The following is a 22,278-nucleotide window of genomic DNA, read 5'->3' on the forward strand; positions in this document are numbered from 1 at the left end:
CGTTAAAATTAAATTAAATTTTCTATTTATATTCTGGAACGGCAACACAGGGTTAGACTGGTTTTACAAGATAGACGGAATACAAGAGCAATATGGTATTTAGCAGTCACGTGTATTAGAACCACGTTCAACTCGCACGTTTACTAGTGCACTCACGTTGGACCACTCGAATACGGCGACCTATCTTGCCTTGCAATTCAGATTTACCTCAGCAAGAACGACTTAGCAAAGAAGGCATTGTAGATCGTCGAGAACGCTCCAGGTCACCCAGACAACCTTGATGAGGTTAGTTAGTTTGTGATGGGACAGTAAAGATGGGAGGGTGAAATCCGTCTCTTTTCCCCAATACATATCAGCGATTCTACAGCCCATGAACTAGAATGTGATTGTAGTAGTAGTAGTAGTGGCACTTGATACAAGAAAGCAAGTGTAGGAGCTTATGCAGCATCAGCCAAAAAAAAAAAAAAAAAAAAAAATCACACCATACCCTCCAATTGCCTGTCCAGTTCCTCCTTAAATTTATTTAACCTATCAACTTCCACAACGACAGATGGAAGTTTGTTCCAGCAATTAACCACCCGCTGGCTAAAGGCAAATTTCCGCACATCTATTCTACATCTATCCTTTCTTAATTTGAACTTATGTCCCCGTAGGTTCGTATTCTGAACAAGTGGGAGGATCCCATCAGAATTCAGCGTGCTCAACCCATTCAAGGCCTTATAGACCTCAATCAGATCACCGCGCAGGTGCCTAGTCTCCAGCCACTGCAATTTGCAGAACTTAAGCCTCTCTTGGTAAGAGGATCCCTTCATTCCCCTCACCAATCGTGTTGCTCTTCTCTGTACACGCTCAAGCAAATCTACATCCTTCCTAAAATGAGGCCTCCAGACCTGTACGCAGTACTCAAGGCGCGGCCTGACCATTGCCTTATACAGAGGGACAATCACCTCCTTTTCCCTGCTAGCAAAATTCCTATATATCATTGACAAAACCCCATGACTTGCCCTAGCAGCCTGTCTACATTGCTCAGAAAACTTCATATCTGACTGCACAATTACTCCCAGGTCTTTTTCATTTTCTACCACCTTAAGTGTAGTACCACACAGTTGGTACGTTTCTCTGGGGTTACTTCTACCCATATGCAGTACTTTGCATTTGTCAAGGTTAAACTTCAGTTGCCACTTCTTAGCCCATCTGCCCAAATGATCTAGATCCTGTTGCAGTAGCACACTGCCATTACTGTCATTAACAACCCTGCCAACCTTCGTGTCATCTGCAAACTTCGACATTAAGCCTGATATACCTTCATCAATATCATTGATAAATATACAAAACAACAGTGGACCCAACACCGAACCCTGTGGGACTCCACTAATAACATTAGTCCACGAAGAGCAGCACCCATTGATTACCACCCTCTGTCTTCTCCCACTTAACCATCCTTTTATCCATTGTAGCAACTTACCCTTAATAACATTCTGCTCCAATTTGTACAGTAGTCTTCCATGCGCAACAGTGTCAAAAGCTTTCCTGAAATCCAAGTATATGATATCAAAATTATTTTTTGCATCCAGTTCCTTTGTGACCACATCATAATAACCAATCAAATTTGTCAGACAAGACTTTCCCTTAACAAACCCATGCTGTGTCTGAATTATTGCTGCAGTCTTGTCTAGATGATCCTGCAATGCATCTTTAACCAGTGACTCCATTATTTTACCCGGAACAGAAGTTAAACTAACTGGTCTGTAATTATTCGTGTCACCCTTCGAACCTCCTTTGTGAATTGGGGATACATTTGCACATCTCCAGTCCGTGGGAACCTCCCCTGAATCCAAGGATGCTCTCATAATTATGGCTAAGGGTTTGCTTAGTTGCTTTGCCGCCTCCTTTAATATAACTGGATAGATCCCATCCGCCCCAGGTGCCTTTCTTATGTTTAACTTCAACAATTTCTCCTCCACTTTGCTCTCAGTTATTACAAAATCATTAAGCACACTGCTACAATTTGATAACCTTCTTCCATTTTCAAACTGCAATGATTCCTCACGTGTGAATGTAGATGCAAAATACTCATTCAGTTTGTTTGCTATCTGAGCAGGATCATCAACAGTCGAACCATCGATGTCAAGTGGACCAATCATATTCAGCCCCTTCCTTTTAGAGTTTATATAAGTAAAGAAATCCTTGCTGTTTTTCTTAGCATCTTTTGCCAAAGATTTCTCGTAATCCGCCTTTGCCTGCCGAACCTCCTTTGTGACCTGATTACAGACTAGCTTATATCTGCTACAGACTTCTGCGTCGCCTGATAATTTATATGCATCCCATGCATTTTTCTTCTCTGTCACGAGTCTGATTAGTTCATTTGATAACCATTTAGGCCTAAACCTTGAACAATATTTCTTCATCGGTATGAAAAGTCGAGTAGCTTCCACGATTAATTCCTTGAATGCTTCCCACTTAGAATTTACTGTTTGTAACATCGTCAGTCGATCCCACTGTACAGAATTTAAAAACTGTCTGAGACCACTGTACTCCCCTTTACGGAAGCAAAAACCCTTTCCTTTACCCCTGACGGTAGTTACCTCTTTGAGTAAATCCCACTTCAGCACACTGTGATCACTGCCACCTATTGTGATTTCAATAGGATTACATCTGCTAAATGCTTGGAGGTCAATGATGGAGAAAACGTGCTCATTTTAGAAGAATTTTGACAAGGCTTCATTGTCCAGATTGCAATCTGCAGCATTACAATCACCTGCACTGAAGTCAGTTTATATTGTGTGAATGCTACATAGAAGTAGTTATGGCCTAAATGCGTTGTGATTTTCCTGGATTAAAAAATGAGGCACCTGAAAAAATGCAAGAAAGACTCGTTCAGCTGAATAACCGGCTTGGTTTGCAATTAGAGCCGTTTAATGTTGAAGAACTGTAGGTGGCACACGGTGAAAAGCTCGATAATGAAAATCCTGGTGATTTAAAGGCCTCATAGGAGCCAAATAATAAAAGAAACGAAGGAAAGGAAATTAAGAACGTCAAGAATGAGAAATTTCTTCGAGCATTTTGAGGAGGGATGAGAATCAGTGAAGCAGCTTTTACATGAGAACCCGAATGCAGAAAAAGATCTTCAAACGACTTTCGAAGATACCTCTGCATTCAGGAGATCCTTCTTGTACCACCAATCTTCCTTTCTGCAACGAAAATCGGTAGAAATCGACTTCGTTGAAGGCTGGGATGCAAATCAACTCTAGATTCTTTTTTGCAAGAAGAAAAAGAATGTTACCCCCAGGAATCCATAACTCAACTTTTGCATTTTAAGTTCCTGATATGTAGATAGAAGGAAGGTGATTTACCCTCCGATAAGTAAACTGATATGCACATTTCATTTTTAAATCAATAAAACTATTGTTAAACTAGTCTTGATTGGTGTCTAACTGAAAATCTAATAGCAGACCCATCGTTATTGTTGCTTATACAGCATGCGCCAAAATAGAAAATACGGAAATTGTTGTGCTCCTGATGGCGATATCCCTTATGAAATTCTTTGTTAAGGGGGGTGGGGAATAGGTGACGACTGACCTACCATTTCCTAGCTATGCTTTCAAAAACAGCTGCTCTAAAAATGGAGAGTCTGAGAAATCATTTCCAAGATCTCAAAATCTTGGAACTTAGAATTTGCGCATTCTTCATCAACTTGCGTATTTTTCGCCTAATGCCTATCTGTACAGAGCAGCGAAAGAGCAGATGGCTTTAATTCACCATTACAAACTTTTTTTTTTTTTTCAGGCTGTGACACTGATGATTATAAAACATACTAATTATTTGGTATACTTTGTTTTGGTACCTATTGTGCCAGTGGTGTTCTATACTATGATGCAGGTCGCGAAGCTTCACCAGGATCCTGAACTCAAGGGGAACAAAAATAAAAGAGAAAATGAGAATTTTCATTAAAAAATAATTTTGCAGGGCCAGGGCTCGTGATGATAGGCGACTATACTGTACTTCAATTTCTTGAAGAAGGTCGAAGAGCATGTCCTCCATTACACGATAGTGGCTTTGCCACTTGTCTGAATTCGAACCCGAACCAAGACCTTTAAGAGTTTCTCCAGTCTTTCGTTGGAGAGTGGAGAAACTCTTAAATTGCTCGTCAATCGGGGCTGAATTTAATCGATATTTGATGGAAGTAGTTCCACCGTGGGCTATTCCGAACTTTTAAACCTGCACAACACACAAATCGACCCGTAAAAAATACACATTTACAGATATAACAAACAGCGCAATATGGCCTTAAATGATCATGCGCCGTAAAACTAAAACAACTGAGCATCATAAACATTAAGCTAATCTAGGGATGTTGGTGTGGGTTAAAAAGTACAGTTAGGGCAGTTTATATGAGCATTTTCCCTGCATTCTACTTTTGCTTATAAGTATCTATTAAAATTTGGAATTAACTTAAATAATCCCTGATATTTTTCATGCAATAAAACCCACAGCGATATCTAATAGGCCGCCGTAGCCTAGCAGTCATGTGCGCGGGTGCATAAGTACACGTGCCTTGAGTGACCGGGGTTCAAGCCCGTGACTGCTGAATACGGTGCTGTTTTTTATTCAATCTATCATGTGAACTCCACTGACCGTTTGGTCGTCCCGGAGTATAAACAGAAAATTTATTTTATTTAATTTATAATAAACTTCCGTTGTTCCATAGTGTGTGTGCGTGTAGGCGCGCACGCGCGCGCTCAGAGGCAGTAATTGTTGCTTTCTTACCGATGAAATGTGAACGTCCACGAAGCCTATCATCCCTTTGTTTTATAATTAGGAGAAAACGCTGAATTTTGATTTAACTGAAGCATTTTTACGAAAGACAATGTTTTCTAGTAGCGTAAAATGAAGTTATTTTTTGCGTTTATTGAAACGAGAATGAATCTACTTGTATATTTAAAAACTAGATGTAATGAGAATAAAGTTATGAAGTAGAATAATTTGTTATAGTTGAATTTCCGGTCGTTGGAATGTTAATGTTTTTTTGTTGTTATTTTGTTTTCTTTTGACTTAATCATAAATAACAGATCACCATGTCAAGACCACGTTCCAGATCACCGGCGTTTTGCCCGAAAAAAAAAAAAAAAAACGAATCCTTCCGTCAAGGTGAGTATTTTCTGTCGCACCTGTTGCTCATTGCCACTGACGTAACAATCCTCTAACTTCCGGCTGTTGGGACCAGTCGCATCTCGCGTGCCACAGTAAAAACGCAATGTCCGGAACATCCCCTCTGTAATTACTGCCGTCAAAAGATGCCAGTCATATATCATTCTAGTTACAGCTTTCCACCCGATAACAAGCTCATAATAAAAAGACAAAAAAAAAAAAAAAAAGACGGGCCAAGAAAAAAAAGAAAAGAAAAGAAAGAATAGCAAAATAAAGATCTAACAAATGATAATAACAAAGGTCGTTAGTTCTAATTTCCTAGCTGAAATCCAGCTGCAATTTTCGTAAAGATTTTCTCCGAGAGATGGCGGTACAAACTGTCAACATCTTGTAGAATGCAGATTGGTACATGATTTCGTATTTCAGTTAATTTTATGCTATAAAAAACTTTTTTTAATTAACAAAGATGCCTGAAACCCATAATTTCATAAAAGATAGTTGAAAAAGCAAAGTATTCTTTTTTCCTCGTATTAAAATCATAATTCAGTAAATCGAATTATAACTTAAAAATGTGTGTTTCCAATAATTCGATTACCATGGCAATGTGCATAAAATAGTTGGGGGAATTTTTCATCTTCATCTTATTTAATCAGCTATGTAAATCATTCCATTTTTTAATTATTCCATTTCTAGCATGGTCGTTGTAAATATCTTCAAAGAGAAAGAAAGCTTTGTGGGGGTCAGAATTTGGCACACGTTTTGCTTGAAACGGAAAGGGTAGGTGGATGATGTTATTAAGATTTCTGGGAGTAACAGAGAGAGAGAGATGGAGAGAGATGTGGGTGGGTGTATGGGCGCGCAGACAGCATCCATTCTCAAGGTGAACACGTGCCAAGATTGGTCCAAGGCCATCTAACACGCTTTTGCTTCACATACTAATCTTTGTCCTTGACAATATATATATAAATTGCGTGGTAATTCTATAGGAAATTTGCACAAAAAGGTAGAATATTACTCGCAATAAGAAAAAGAACAGTTCTTCGCATCTGGGTCGAGAGTGCCACACGCTAAATATTCAGAAAGGGGTGGAAAAAACATGTCGCATTAAAGTGTTCGCATGGTGCCCAAATAAGTGGTCACTAGCTGCACGTATTTACTGGGTAGAGAAACATTATCGTGCATGCCGAGTATCAGGCGTACATTTTTATCAGTGTGGATACTTTGCACGAAAACAAGAATGATCAAGCTACGGAGAAAGTATGTTTTTCCTAACTGCTTCTAATACGCCTGCAGGTGATACAAGTTCCAGAACACCAACTCCAAGTAGCAATGGAGAAAAAAAAAAAAAAAAAAATTAAATAAATAAAAACACACACACACAAACACGTGCACTATCTGAGTCAGGAAGTGAGATCGACTGTTCTCAATACGTTATCATTTTGGTGACATTCAGCTGCTAAAACAGCCCCAGCGATATCAGTGGACAGAATCATATTTTGGCCCTGGGCATTCTGGAGTAAGTACTAGCTACTAGTCGATACCGAACCCCCCAACATAAATAATGCATTGCTTCCATAAAAAAAGAGCAACTCCCTTCTATTGAAATCGTTCAGGAGTCCTTGGTGCTCATTTCTGCAGGTATATATAGATAGATATATCTACCCCATAGAAGGAACGAGACCAAAATCGGTACTACAAGAACTTCTCCACTTTTTCAAAGAATTTCGATATTAGGATTTATTGGTATGTGAGCATCTTTGAATGTAGATATTACCATCGCTGGTTTTTTTTTTTTTTTTTTTTTTCCCTTTCTGCAAATGGAGATGTTTGAAAACAGCCAGAAAAATAAGCAACTTAAAAAGCAATGCTATAAAATTGAATAATATTTGTAGAGGAAAACCTTGTTTGAATTTGTGGAAAAACAAAATAACCGGAATATGCCAACAAAATCTAATTTTTATTAATTGTATACCAATATAGACAAAAGAGTCAGTATTAAAAAAAAAAAAAAAAAAAAAAAAAGGACGGGGGAGGGGAATACGGGCGGAAACACACTATTATCACATCACGGGACTCTCGTCATGTCACTGCTTAGTGTAAACTGTGAAGTCGGTCGTAGAAGAAGCATCACTGTAACGTAGGGTGACCAGATTAAAAATTTAATCTCGGTGTACTCATGCTTATGTTTTGGGGTATTCGCGTTATATCTTAAAAAAAAAAAAAAAACGAACAATTTTAAGGGTGCATTTCAACAACAACTATCGTCAGTTAATTCTTTCTTCCTAAATAATCATCTACACAGGGAGTTTTATGATTTCTGCTTTTTTCAAATACCCCATTTCAAATTTTAAAGAAGGGGTATCTTGGAAATTTATTATAAAAAAGGGGTATTATACCCCGAAATGGGTTACGTCTGGCAACCCTACTATAACGTTGTATATGTGTTATTCTCTGAGGAATTCTGAAGCGAAATGAATTGCCACAGTTCATCCTCTTTTTCAGATTTCGAAGATTTAGAAAATGCATGTGCTTTTCTTATAGCGGAGAAAACAAAAGAGTACGCAATGGATACACGACATAAACTGGAAGAGAACAGAAAAAGGCGAATTCCATCATTTACTGCAGGACTTAGAAGAAGATGAAAATCGTTTGTTTTAAGATGTACTTATAGATGAACAAAGAAGAATTTAATTTCCTATATATTCTAATTAAGGATGACATTCAAGAACAAAATACGCAATTTAGAAATTCAATCAACGCTAAGGAAAAATTAGTTGTATGTTTAAGGAAAGTCCAAATAATGCAAGTTTAATTTTGAATAAGGATTTATTCTGTCAAAATGCCAAACAAAAATTTTCAAAGAAATTTAATAACAACAAAAAACTACTTCTCAAGCCTAAAAATTGAACTTGTAAGAAATAGTTAGGAGTTGTACAAATTGAAATGATCGACTTGTTTCGTCTCCTGACAACGTGATTCGACCTTGAAGCCCGACGTGTTATCTTGTGAATACAGCCAATGACAGCAGTGCGTCTCCGAGCAATAAACTAAATGGGAAATATAGCTCCCCACATTTGATATATACAAGTGAAGTCTCATGAAGTGAACTTTCATAACGTAATGAAAAATTTCTGGTTACGCCTATGTGGGTGGGTGGGTGTGCGCCAGAAGTGTAACAAGGAAGGAGTCGACCTGGATGCGGGATAGAACAATTGTGCTCCCTTACGGTGAGCTATAAGAGTACGGAAAAGAAATGTTAAAACTTTTAACGTTTTTATATTTTAATAGCACTGGTAATTCTTCGTTACCTGCTGTACGATGTAAACGGTATTTTAGGCATATATTTATACAAAATTGGGATAGGTATGCATTTCATGCCTCCTAGCATGACAAAGTCGAAAAGCAATAGTTGAGCATTGAACTTAATACTCTGTCAATGAGAGGAGAGCATTTTTGAGCAGAATTAATATTCTTTAAGTTTGTTTAATACTATACTTTTGAATTTCAACGTTCATTTATTACCAAATAAAAAAAAAAGTTATTTTATTTCATGGGGCGACGTGGACCCCACTGTGCTTGGGAGATTGGCTCACCGCCCTTCATATGTGCGTGCACCCTATTAATTACGCTAATGGGGAAGGAAATGCTGAAGCAAATACCGCATATAAAAATATTTTCAAAACAAAGGGAAAGAGGAGAACGGACAAGCATCCTTCAGTTATAGACAGCATGAGCAGAGATATCTAATTAAGATCACAGAGCTTTAAAAATTAAAATAAATAATATATATAATCATTTTTATAGGGCAGCATTATCGTCTTGTGAGGAGGTAATGTTGCCGAGAAGTGAAGCCCAAATAACAGCAAAACTGCTACCAGAAAGTTAAAACCTTCCTTATACTTTCTTTCTTTCTTTCTTAATGACAGTGAAGAGGGAGTAAAGTTAGAGGGAGTTAATTATCAGGACTAGGCCATGCTGTTTCAAAATGACTTAGACTGGTTGCAAATATGGTCTGAAAAATTACAACTAAAGTTTAATGCTCTAATGTAAGATTTTGCACCTGGAAAACAGAAATCAGTGAGTTACAAACTGGAGGGGAAGGGGAGGGAAGGGAAGGAGTAGGAACTGAGAATTAAAAGTCATTCAGGACGAAAAGGACTTTAGGTTGCGATACAATCAGATTGAACCATGCAGTGAAAACACGCGGCTAGGAAAACACAAGGTGTCTTGTCAATGATTTTATGCAACTTGTATGTAGGCAGAAGGATGTCACTATGAGACAATGGCAGGAAACTTATTTGGAATACTATTTTCAGATCGGGGGGCTATACCTGAAGAAAGATAGAGCCTGTAGAGGGGACTGAAAGAGGAGCAACCAGATCGGCGAGGAACACTAATCGATATCCATATGAAAAACGGATTATATGGTTTGGACCATCTAAGCTTGGCAACAGTGGAGTAGCTACCATGTAGGCAGGCAAGGCAAATGCCTCCGCGCCTTCAAACCCTCCTCTTTTTGCAATTTTCATTAATTAAGTAGGGACCCGAACATGTTCTTTGCCTCGGGGCCCGAAAAAGGGTAGCTACGCTACTGCTTGGCAACTAGACATCTCGGAAAGTAGGATACGAACCTGGTGCTTACAAGAGTCTTGAAATAATAGTTCGATACTGCTCGCGAGCATCAGGTCTATAATGTCTGTCCCGTATTCACTACTATTCTGAGTAATTGCACAGAATTGTAGTTTACATATACCAACGTTATACTGCTCTGAACCACAAATCCTCAGTGACAATATAGTGGCCTTGACATTGTCACTCATTCAGAGAGGTCAGAGGGGTCTCGATCGTCGATTACTGGAAGGATGTCTTAAAAAAATGTTCTGTTTATTGTTTATACTCAGGCACTACCACCAGGTCACAAGAATTTACAATAAATCATGAATGCAGTTGTTAATTGTATTTAATAGTCATGGGCTAGAACCACCGTCCACTCAGAGAGCTTATGCTACTGCACTCTGGCTCATGACCACTCGGCTCCGTCAGGCCTAAGGGTTCTCTATAAAGGAATGTTAGTTAGTCCATCTCAGTTGGCGGGAGTAGTTTCCCAGTGAGTTATTTCCGGTTTTTCAGCACGCACAACATGCAAATCTTCCCTTGAACACACATCCACGAACATAACTTACAGCAGTGCAATATGGCCTGAGTTGCTGATGCGCCAAAAATTCAACAGCTGCCGCCCACAAAGCCAAGCTTGTATACACCTGTGTTAACGATTTCCCTTTAAGTGAATACTTCCTGATTTTTTAAATTGTAATTTTGTATGCAGCAGTAGTCTTGGAAACTTAGGTCAGTTGCTTCACGTTCCTTTAAACCTCTGCTCTCATTGTCCACACTTAAGAGTAACATAAAATTTCAAATAACTTTTATCTGTTTACTTTGTGAATTTTGTTGACTTTTTTCAAAAATCAATAAAGGCAATGCGTGTCTGTTTTTTCTATCAAGATCTTAAGTGCAAAAACACGTCTTCAAGTTCTAAATCGCTTCGTTCTTAACTAAAATATAGTTCAAGCAGTTTCCCTAATTCTCCGTTGAGTATTTTAGTGTATATGGAATAAGATGAACATTCAGTCAGGTAGAATGACACGTGATTTGTATGGGCAGATCGGTAAGTAACTTGATACGGAGTGTTACAGAAGCTTAAGCTCATCGGTTGTAATGTGAGACATGCCACGAGCAGTTGGAGTTCCAGATCTCTCCATTTACTCATGATCGGGTGTGCGACTGACTTGAGTGCGGTCGGAGCAGACGGAAATCGTTATCTGTTTAAAAATATATCCCTCCACCCCTTGGTTCAGTTGCAAAATATCAAGAATTTTCAAAATACGTGTGGGCTAGAACTACACAAAAAAAGTTTGCTAGCTAGTAAACAAAAACACGGTTCTGAACTTAAGGGATACAGAAGAGGAGTTTGTACGTTGGAAGGCTTTACCAACTACGGAAGATATTAACGTATTGGCAGAGGATTAACAACTTTTAAATGCAATAGAAAAAATGTATTTCAACTCCTTCAGTAGACTGCGCAGATTCGATTTCATTTGTGTCAGCTATGTATTTCAATTGTAATATTTCCTGATAAACAGTTTCCATTTCCATTAAAATATCCTAATAACACATACACTGAAATATAATTAAAAAAAAAAAAAAAATTAGGACACCAACCCCCGGCAGTTTATAAAATTTTCATCCAGATCTCAGTTGAACAAAATGTTGTCCATAAAACGTTTTGGTCGAACAGCTCGATTTCCCGAGGCAACTAAAAACCTGGTGCTTGCAGGTTTCAGAATATCTTGTCTGTAAAGGTCTATAATTTGCGTGTATAATATAGAGTGGTCCGTCTTGCAGGATGAAAAACCCGACTTACTGCGACGGGAAAAAACATGCAACCCGTTCTCGAGACCGAATAACTCGGTCACGGCGTAATAAACTCAAAAAAAAGTTCTTTCCTTAGAGACGAGAATCAAATCCAGGCCTGTCCCACGTGATACGGTATGCCAAAATTAAACCTATCATAATTCATCTGTAGTAGTTCGCTATATTTCTTTTACATTGATACACTGCAATGAAGCGTGGCAATATGGAGTTAGAAAAGATCTAAAGGGTTTTGTATCAGAATACTGTAAGAGACTTTAGAAAAGGATCCATGTTAATACCATTTGATTAGCATAAACTAATGAGTAAACTATTTAATAGAAAGCGAAGGTTCTTGTTGATAAAATACATAAATCGTCTTTGCAAAGTTCTCGAGTGATAGTCAAGTGTTGACGTAAGAAAATGTTTACTGGCGGCTTATAACTGCAGCGAGAGAATGTGTCACGAAAACAAATAATGCCTTGAGGACGACTCCCGTAATTCATCGTCATGTCTTTAAGAATTTCAATAGTCTCCTGCAGAGGAAGCTCATAAATAACGATTCTGAGCCGCCGCTCGCTAACGAGTCTTCGGCTTCAAGGATGTTTGATAAGGTCAACAGAACGATCGCAGGCAAGAGGTCTGTACTTACCCTAACACGTAATAGCTGTTGATTTAATTATTCTAACTTGGGGTTAATTGCACGGCTGTGATTCGGGAATCTGCGCGATCTCCATTCACCAGCGGATGGTCCGCACTTTCTCCGGATGCAAAATAAGCGCGGTCATAAAGCGAAAAGCTGGTGCGTCTGTGATACTAATTCTCTCAACATAAAAGCCGAAAGAGAGGTGGTATTCACGTGCCCCCAAACGACTTCCCTTCGCACAACGGGTGTCTACTTCCAGGCTACAAAAAGACGACTGCTATTTTAATGGGGGATTAAACCACAAAGGATTACCGCCCACCGCAGGCAACCGAGGGAAAGGATCGTGGCTTAACAAAAGGAGAAATCTTTCACGAGTGCTTGCCGGCACGTGCGGGTCGACACAACAGCTTCCCCGACAAGTGTCGGAGCGCAGCAATGTGGCCCAGATAAAATCGCTGAGGGAAGCCTGACATTGGTACTGCTTTTGCCAGTGTTCAGGCCTTTAGAATTAGGAATTCACCGTTAACCAGCCTTCTGAAAAGGTGAAAAGAGTCGAGCGCACAGGTGACAGTCGAATCTCCTTTCTACACTGTCCCCTCCCCCCTCCAAAATGCACATCACAGTTTGTTTTTAATTTACGTAAAAAGCGATACGGAGATATATAGACAAGTACAAAGAGACAGAGACATAGGAGTTTTAAAATACTGTAACAACTGAAATCGAAATAGAAAATCGGTGTTCTTTATAAAATTTATTAATTAATACAATTTTGCAATTAAGTTTCAGGACTGAGTCAATTTAAAGAACTCCAGATGATAGGATGAAACAAGCTTTGCTTCAATATTTTTCAAGTAATCAACTTGAGCAGCTAAACACTTGAGATGCCTCATAGAGCTGTTGGAAATCTTTGTTTAAAGGCATTTAAACTGACAACCACCAATTCCTTTGCCCCGTTTCTTTTAATGTTCTGGAATCCCCGCGATCTCCATTTGATTTTCTGTACACCGAAAATAAAATCCTTTCATCGTGGATTTTTTGGGAAAAAAAGTTGTCCGGGGAGATAAATCAATGGAATAAATGGTTACAGAAGCTTAAGCTCATCAGTTGTAATGTGAGACATGCCACGAGCAGTTGGAGTTCCAGATCTCTCCATTTACTCATGATCGGGTGTGCGACTGACTTGAGTGCAGTCGGAGCAGACGGAAATCGTTATCTGTTTAAAAATATATCCCCCCACCCCTTGGTTCAGTTGCAAAATATCAAGAATTTTCAAAATACGTGTTGGTTGGTTAAATTCATAATTGCACACCTTGCCGAAAACTCCTTGATAATCAGCTCAGAATGCAGTGTTGTACAACAAAAATTAGCCCTAACTTTCTGCAAACTGAGGCATTTACTGATTTTTTTTTTTTTTTTTTTTTTTACCAAACAGTCCAAACTAGTGCACTATACTGTACTCCTTATTCAGTGTCTTGCCTGGCGGAACAAATTCCTTGAGAACGATTTCCTTGCTATCTAAGAAATTGATTAATATTGCATTGATTTTTGACTTTTGAAAACGAAATTTTTTTGTTCCGGAAAGCACGATGATCGCCATTCCATGAATTGTCTCATTTTTGTGGATCACATTCGAAGCACCACAACTTGTCACCTATTAGGATTGAATCAAACAAGGAGGGATTTATCATTGACGATAAAATGAATCAGATCCTCGCATGCTTTGAGACTGAACAGCTTTAGTTAATCAATCAAACAGAACAGAACGGACCTTCCACCGTTTGTTCAATCACAAACCCATGAACTGTTTTTTTTTCTCTTAATGTGAATTTTTCTCTCGAAGCCCGACGATCAGACGCAATTAATGTGCAAAATGTTTTACCCGGTTTTGGGATTCGAACCGTTGTTGGAAATCCGCAGCACTGGTCGTCTTTAAAATCCTCACGACCATCCCGAAATCTTTCAGATCAGTAAAACACACACAGGTGAGATAAAGAGCATCGTCACCATTTCTCATGTCTATAATTATTAAATTACAGTTGCTCAGAGCAACTGTAATTTAATAATAATAATGAATCCAGAGCGCACAGGCCTCTTTAATCATATTCGAACTGTTCTTGGCCAACCAACATACGATATAGTCGTGAAACTGCAAAAGAATTTCATCTTTATAGCTCGTGTAATTTCGTATGTTTGCTGCACTTTTCACCAACGTGAAATAAAAAATTTCATGTTCGCTCTCTGTTCCATCACTTACACAATTACAGCGCCGTGAACAACACAACAGCTCTAACGCAACTGCGTGCGAACGACTTACGATACGCTGTGACCTTAACAAGGAAGCAGCCATGTAGGTTAGCTAACACCGCGCACTGGACTGTGGTTCTACATGCTTTGATATACACTCAGTCCTGGAACTGAATTGTCAAACCTTGTATTTTGCGTCAGGCCATGAGCTCCAACTGTCATCTTAATCTGTAATCGGGATTTGTTAGAGTCTGGGAACACCCAGACAGGCCACACCAAAGATGTAATAAAATCCCGGATGTGGCTCGAAATCCACACTTGTAATGATTTATACTATAAGCAAGAATTGAATCATGGCGAAAAGTCCGATGGTCTCCAAGGAGCATGAGTTGATCAACGAACAGGTTCAACCTCTTGACTGAGACGATTTTAGATAAAAATTTGCGTAAGAAGTTTAGCAGAAGTTTCAAACTCCTTGTTCACAGACCTGCAACAATTACTGGCACAGGATGCTGACCTCTTTAATTCATGCTAACCTCTTCAGCCTCTTTGGAGCTTACAGGCATCAACGTTTATTATTTTGACAATTAAATTTTTATTCTACAGTGATGATTTTCTAGTCTGTGAAGAGGTTCGATCTGTGTCTATTTTTCTATTACTATTGCAATAAAAGTTTTGATCGCAACCTCCTAAGATGCTTTTAAGAAGGAGTTAAAGATGCAATCTGTTTTTTCCTATTAATAGTTCACATCCATAGATTTGATTTGATTAACCATCACATGTTTTTTGGGTGATATTGCCCTTTCTGTGTTTTGAGAAATTTCAATAAATTCGTTTGCTAATAGCCTTATCACCTTGATTATGCGCGTGATCAGATCAAAAGTAGCCTTCTACACTTAGGTGCAAAATTTATAGAATATACACGTTTAGGACAAAATGTACGTGCTAAAACGGGAGAAAATACGTATCAATTTTCAAGTATTCTCTTTTAGGGGATGTATATAAAATTCGCATACAGTCCATCAGCATGCAACTTTCACGTTCAGTTTCTTGAAGGAATATTAGATCGACGTATGGAGTTTTGTATTTGGCTATAAAATTTACGCCTAAATTAAGACTCTGAGTTCCAAGGTCTTAATTTAGGCGTAATTAATGGGAATCTATTAATTATTTGCACGTATTTCCCCTGCGCAAAACTAAGTGATCTCATGAGTATCAGTTAACGGTGGCTTGTATCAAGTTATGAATATTAATTAAATCTTACAACAGTATCACCATTTATCAGGGTGCCTCCGTAGCCAGGTGGGCAGGAGCAGCAGGGCGTAGCATATGCTTCTTGATTAGACTGGGGTTCGAGTCCGTGAGTCACCAAATACGGAGGATGCGGAAAGGTCAGGGAATGACCACCGCATATCCCCGGAGCAATATGGCCTTAGTTGCTAATGCTCCTAAAAACCAAATAACAACAACCATTTATCAGTATTTTCAGATAGGTTTAACGCCGTTAACCTGTGAAAGTTGATGACACTGGATAAGTTTGGAGAGGGTGCTCTACATAAAGTGGAATCGGTAGTAATCCTTTTTGGCACCAACGAAGCTAGTGAGTTTTTGCTGAATTTCTGTAAATCGTTTCTCTGTTAATATGAAGTTGTTCTTCAGAAAACGTACAACGATCAGACACAATTAATGCGCAAAATCTATATGCAGTTTTTGGAATTCGAAGCATGTTGGCTTCGACGTCCATAGCCCTAAATTCCATGTTATCTTATAGTTTTAACTTGTTGATCTTGTTGCCCACTTCGCGAGTATTCCAAAAGAAAAAAACTTCAGTGTAAGAAAAACACAATTCTTTGTGAAATTATAAGAAACTAAATACAAAACAGTACTGTAAATAATACAACATATTTTATCTTAATATGAATCTTTGTATTAACAGTCACAGACAAAAGAAATGAAAATAAATTAGCATAAATGCAAATAGATACAAAGAAAATTGACATGAGGTGATGACGTGTTGCCGTTGAGTATAAAGACTGCATAAGCTGTTCAACTGCAGTAATCTGAAGCCAGAATGGGGGAAAACTCGTGATCTATCAAACTTTGAAAAAGGTCTTATCGTGGGTGCATGTTTAGTAGGAGCCACGATTCAAGAAACCAAAGACATAACTAGTTTTTCAAAAGCATCCATCTCAAAGATTTACAATGACTGAAAAGCAAGAGGTGCTTCCATATCTCAAAGGCGCAACTGTGGCAGAAACATGGACATGTGTGGACATGTGTATATGTAAGGGCGGCACCTAGAACGTTTGTTCAACTCCGCCTCGTATCTCTGTGAAGAACAGTATCACTACAGATGGGCCAGATGTGTGTGACGTCGGTTTGTGTGTATTATGTGTGTGTTCTGTTGTTCTGTTCTGGCCGCTTGGCTACCCAGAAGCATCAGTCACCTAGACAGATGATTCTGGGTACTCGTCCACACCACGGGAAGGTGGGCCAGTCCCAGTAAACACGTACCGTCTCGAAAGAGACTCTGACCCACCTGCTGTTGTCAGCAGGTGGGCCAGGAACCTCTGGGGGCCCATTCCAGAGGGAAGAGAGGAGAAAAAAAAAAAAAAAACTATCCGTGGTGCAAGTTGTAAAAAAAAAAAAAAAAAAACAAACTACCCGTGGTGCAAGTTGTAAAAAAAAAAAAAAACTACCCGTGGTGCAAGTTGTAAAAAAAAAAAAAAAAAAAAAAATAATAATAATAATAAAAGCAATCCATTGTAATATATTATAATAATACAGTAATATATTTATGTATGAGAAAAAAAAATAAATAAATAAAATAAAATAAGAATTGATAGTATGGCAAATTTAGCAAAAAAGAAATAAATAAAAAAATAAATAAAAAAAAATTATAATAAAAAAATAAAATAATAAAATAAAATAAATAAATAAAATAAAATAAAAATAAAATAAAATAAAAATTGATAGTATGGCAAATTTAGCAAAAAAGAAATAAATAAAATAAAGTAAAATAAAGAAAAAAAAAAAAAAGAAAAAAAAAAAGAAGAAAAAGAAAAAAAAAATTAGAATTTAGCCTTTCCCTTCACAAGAGTGAAATCTAGGCTGCAGAATTGCTTATCTGGTTTTGATTGGCATTGGTATACAAGGTCTTTCGCCGGGTAAAGATGCCGGATGCAAAGGCCTGCAGGGAGGAAAGATTGTCTGGATTAGTTGATCCACGTTGGTTGGGGAGAAGTTCAGAATTTTTATCCGAAGTTGATCTCTGAGGTCCTCATACAGGTCACAGTCAAAAAGAAGGTGGTACCAGTTTTCCTTGCCTCCACAAAAGCATAGGTCGGTAGCGAGAAGCCCCAGTTGGAATACGTGCGCCTTGTGGCGACGTATTCCACCTGGTTTGCCAGATGTTGATCAGTTCTTTGTAACATCTTGATTTTTCACGTTTATCATCTGCAGTGAGATTAGGCTCAATATCCAGAATACAGGTTGGTATTTTTTTTCTGATTCTGAAGCAGAGCCCACGGAAGATTGTAAACAAATCAAGCGGGAGAGTTCCCGCAATTACCTGAATAGCTGCCGTGGAGACAGTCCTGCATATACGGTGAGTGGCCAGAATCATTCCTCTTTGGATGGAGTTCAGTTTGTTTCTCATTTTTATGATAACTGCACGGTGGAACCACACTCCGACAGCATAAGTTACAATGGGTAGGAATACTGCTTTGTAGTATAGCGATAACGTTCTCTTAGACAAACCCCAATCACTTCGAGAGACTCTGAGGATGGAGGCAGCAGAAAAACAATACTTCAAGAGCAAAGCTATCATATAAGAAGGATTACTGTACGAAAAAATAGCCGTCGTGGTAGAATCGCCGTCTTCCCCACACCGAGTAGAAAAGGCCTGAGTTAGAGTCCCGTCGGTGACGGGAAGAATTTTTATGGGACTTTTCACAACACTGCTGAATTCGCAGGTCTCCAGCGAGAGTAGCGTGGTTTTTTTTTTTTTTTTTTCCCGGAAACGGGATTTTTCGTCGAACAAACAGAAAAGCGACCACAGAACACACGCAATTTACAGAGTATACACGGAGCAAAATGGTCTTAGTTGCTGATGCTCCTGAAACCCAATAACAACAACGAAAAAATAGGACATTCAGTGTACAGAAAATAACATCTGAATTCAATCAAGCCCAGAAATGCCCTATTTCAACTCGGACTATGCGCAGGGAATTGACGAAACTGGGTACTGGAAGTCGCCTGCCTATTCGTAAGTGACTCGTTACAGAGAAAAACAGAAAAATCCGCTTGCAGTGGTGCCGAGAACATCGTGATTGGACAGTGGAAGTCATGGTCATGTGGTCAGACAAATCATGGTACACTTTGTTTTGCACTGATGGTAGGCAGACAGTGCGGCGAGAACCTCAGGAAGCGATGGGCCCTGCTTGCCTTGTTAGGGCAACTCAAGTATTTGGAAGTGATATCATGGTATAGGGAAAGTTTTTATGGCACGGACTGGGTCTGTTGATACCGGCGGAAGGTTGAATGTCATCCAGGGAGTACCTGAATTTTGTATCAGATCTACTGCACCCTGCAATGTTACACTTTTATCCCAAAGATGATAGGCACTTTATGGATGACAATACAACAGCGCATCGTGCAAGAATGGTTCGGATAACATGACGGATTTCCACCATCTTCCCTATCCCCCACAATCACTTAATCTCAATCCTTTTGAGAAAGTGTGGGACATGCCGGTGAGAACTATTCGGTAACGAAGTCCTCTTCCTTCAACTTTGTCGAGCTACGCGATATTTTTCTGGATGAATGGTTACAATTAGACCAAAATGCACTAAAAAGCCTTAGAGAATCGCCTCGCAGCTTACTTGCTGTCATCAAAAACAAAGGCGACCCGATTCGATACTGAATAAAGGTTTATTATTATTATTTATTTTATTATTTTTTTTTTTTTGGCCAGTGTGTGTATAATAGCTACATTGTACATTTGTAGAGTAGTAGTCTTTTACTGATAAGTAAGACCATTAAATCAGGCTAGTTAGTATTATCTTATAATAATCAATAGCAGCAGATTCCGATTGCCATCGAAAACTTAGTCTAGAACTTCTGTGACGAATCTTTGGATCGTTCAATTCAAAACTGTAAAGAATGTTAGAGTTATTATGAGTTACTGTTATTATAAATACTACAAGCAATGTGTTTATAATAACACTAGTATCAATAAAATTTTATTGTCTTGATATTGTTTTAACTAGAGGCAGCAAGCATAACATGACTCAGATTAACGTGTCCCTTGGGGGAATTGCTTTTGGTGACTTACCTGTGATTTACGGTCCGTTTCCTTGCACAAACTGTCCTTAGATGAATTTCTATGTTATATCAGGTGACAAGAGGCCTGAGTTTGAATCCCGTCAACGAAGCGAGGAATTTTCACAACGCTGCTGGGTTTGAAATTTTGTAATTTTGAAATAATTGTAATTTTTGAAAAAAAGCAGTGCTTTTTTTCAAAAATTGGCTGAGTTTGTCGGTCTCAGGCGACGATTGCATGGTTTTTTCTCCAGACAACTTGTTTTTGGTGCGGCAAACAGCAAGCCGACCAAAGAACACAAAGTAATTACGATATACTGACGCTTCACAGCCTTAGTTGCTTTGGTGTTTAAGACATTCACAAGAATGGAATTATATGGTGTGTTTACGGGATTTATCCTAAAGGCATCAAGCATTCGTTCCAGTTGAGAAGTACCACAAAAGATAGATGCCAAACTGTATAAGAGGACTAAAAGATTTAATTGAGAAAAAGAAAAAAAAGCATGAGACAGTTACGTTCCATCGTGTGACACTGCCTCATACGATAGCTATAAGACAATATTTTTTTAAAATTACATTTAAAACATAAAACTAATGCTACTTACGGCCTTTATACATTCATAGGTGCCTCGTTCGAGGCCAACACGATCAATGCATAAATAATAAGTAATTAGTTTAATTACTATCCATTTCTGTGTACCTTATGTCAGTATTACTTATGCTCGATGATGAAAGCTTTAAATTACAGTTTTATTTGAGTGGAAATGAAGTAAATTTAAAATTTTATAATATATAAAATTTAAATTATATTTCATAAATTTCCTCACCCAATAAAGCTGCTATTTAAATCCTTCATTATCAGACCTACGGAATACTGATATAAGGGAATAAAGTAAACAGAAACGGACAGTAATTGATCTAATTGATTATTATTTATGCATTGATCGGTATCGGCCCATGGACGAAGTGCACATCAATGTGTAAAGACTGTAATTGGCATTAGTTTTAAATTTATTTTTTTTAAAATTGTCTTATTCTGGCTTATTTAGTATATACAGATTTTTATATTTAGTATATACAGATTTCTATATTGGGTATTACTATCTAAAATCAACTATAATCGTTTTATTATAAAACTAGCTGTACTATTCTGATTTATGGCTGTTTATATATAGATTTGAAAACATAACGTCATATTTAAATAAAAAATATATTGCGTACGTTTAATCGCATTACAATGGCATTAGAGATTTTGAGGATTTGCTAATGTTTTGTATGTACACAATGTCCCACAAACAAGTGAGCAGTTTATATTTTTCTCTTCTGTTTATCGACGATGATCCAAACATAGCAATTATTTATACCACTGCATCAGTCACATCTCAAAGCTAATAATACACAGTTTTTCAGTTCTTCCCATATTTTCTGAGTCCAAGGGATGTAGTGCGCAAGTCTAACACCTATACAAATTAGAAGTCACACTATCTTTTATCCACCCCCGCACGCACGTACAAATAGTTTGCCTACTTATGAGTCACATCAGACTGCAGGGTAGCCCCCAGTCCCGCATGACACGGTATTTGGAATGCAGAAAGGTCAGTGTGCTCCAGGAGTCAACAGCCTCTGCTAATCCACTCGCAGCTATTGTGACAGCTTACAAGGAAAGTGAACTCCTTAAACCCGTTAGGGGTTTTAAAAAAATGGGGATAAACACTCGCATTCACGGTAAATTTAATGTTTAATTATTGGTGGTAGTGTTTTAGTGCAGCAAAAGGAAATCATTAATCTATAAATACACCAAGGGTGGATGAAATCATATTCCACTGGGCAAAACAACAGCAGCGACTTCCTATTTGTAGCTCCGTGGAAGGAAGTTGGCCCATTCACAGCCACTTATCTCTTTTCATCCATCAGATTGGTGCCGAAATTCAAACGATTCTTCTGCAGTGTTGATAACTCGACGCAGGCATACATACCAAGAAATTTCACGTCCTGTCAGAGTGTAGAATAAACGAAGCATATCAAATATACCGGAGGGTAGATACTGGATGGGAAATATTGAAGCGGACTAATAGGCCGAGTAGAATCGACACGTTGGAATGCGTCGATGACTCAAAGGGGTAACTTCAGTTGTGGGAATTGAAAACGTTTCTGAACTGGATTTGAGAATTTTAGATTAGCATGAAGGCAACACGGGCATAAAGCATCAATACATTGTATGACTGGTTTGCCTGTATTGTGGGATAAATACCACTGCAGCCCTCAGCCACTGTGTCAAAAGCACATAAATATTCTTCCCATACAAACAGGAATCGAATTTTTCTATATGGCGTAATCGTAGTTAGGCACAACGCATCCTTCAAACATTCCACATCCAGTAGATGACAATGTATACACGTAGCATTTTTTTTTTTTTTTTTTTTTTTAATAAAAGGACACATCGTGGCTACGGCAATCATTGCAAATTACAGACAAATACTTATCGCACGTGATTGATACGTTATTCCAGG

Source organism: Mastigoproctus giganteus, chromosome 1, assembly GCF_048544385.1.
Source record: "Mastigoproctus giganteus isolate SK-2022 chromosome 1, ASM4854438v1, whole genome shotgun sequence".
Lineage (NCBI taxonomy): Eukaryota > Metazoa > Arthropoda > Arachnida > Uropygi > Thelyphonidae > Mastigoproctus > Mastigoproctus giganteus.